At 31.9% G+C, this 1047-nt stretch overlaps 1 non-coding gene across 1 annotated transcript; it reads left to right on the forward strand.

The window, feature by feature from the left end:
* On the forward strand, nt 1–107 carry LOC138886686 (small nucleolar RNA R71). Its single transcript, XR_011405729.1, has one exon. It is a non-coding gene; the product is annotated as a small nucleolar RNA R71 (small nucleolar RNA).
* Nucleotides 108–1047: the final 940 nt, after the last annotated feature.

The following is a 1047-nucleotide window of genomic DNA, read 5'->3' on the forward strand; positions in this document are numbered from 1 at the left end:
ATGTCATGGTGTGGGCATTTTCTTAACATTGCTTTTAATCTTTCCCAAGCTTGATAAACTGACTCAGTATCAGTCTGCAAGAAATTAGATATGTCTTGTCTTAACTTTGTTATTTTAGCAGGGAAAAAATATTTGTTTAAAAACTTCTGAGTCATCTGGTCCCATGTCGTAATGGACTCTTGAGGCAAACTTCGCAACCAAGTCTTGGCATCTTCTTTTAAAGAAAAAGGAAATAGCCTTAACTTGATAGCTTCAGGAGGTACTCCATTATACTTAGCAGTTTCCACAAGTTCTAGAAAATTAATTAAATGGCTATGTGGATCTTCACTTTTATCACTAGTGAAGATACAAGATTGTTGAATTGTTTGAATCAGGTCGGTCCTGATTTCAAAGTTGTTGACTGCCACTGGGGGCTTCCAGACACTAGATTCACAGTTGAAGTGATCAAGTCTAGCATAATCCCTAAGGATTTTGTTTGCTGGCCTTAGCGCCACTTTATCAAATTGCTCCTCTACATGGACTGGTGGTGGGATCCCAAGTGGGTTAATGTCCTCTGCTTCCTGATTTTTCATTTCTTTACAAGATTCTCCTTGGGAAGACGATGTTTGTTCTTTTCTGCGCAATCGAATAAATCTTTCAATTTCAGGATCGTAACTGATCAACTCTTTTGTAGAAGAGCGGGGTCATAAACTACTTAAAATTCTTAAGTAAAGAAAGTACAAGAAAAAAATAAGTATATAAAAATTACAAAAATGATAAAAATAGTAGGTGCTAAGAAAAAATAATTATATGATAATTTTATTATCTATAGAGAATAATAATAGTTACTCAAACTTATAATAAAATAGACATAAAGTAAAACAAAATGACGCAACATTGAACTACGACAAGAAACAATACTATAATACTATTATATATGGACAAAAGTAATTAGTGATAATACATATTGGTCATATGAATATTTTTCAGTAGTAAAAAAAAATTCAATGTGAAAGAACTAACAATAGTATAACAGTTATAAATATACACGTTATAAAAATAGTAAAT

The sequence above is a fragment of the Nicotiana sylvestris genome, chromosome 2 (genome assembly GCF_000393655.2).
Source record: "Nicotiana sylvestris chromosome 2, ASM39365v2, whole genome shotgun sequence".
NCBI classification, from domain to species: Eukaryota; Viridiplantae; Streptophyta; class Magnoliopsida; order Solanales; family Solanaceae; genus Nicotiana; species Nicotiana sylvestris.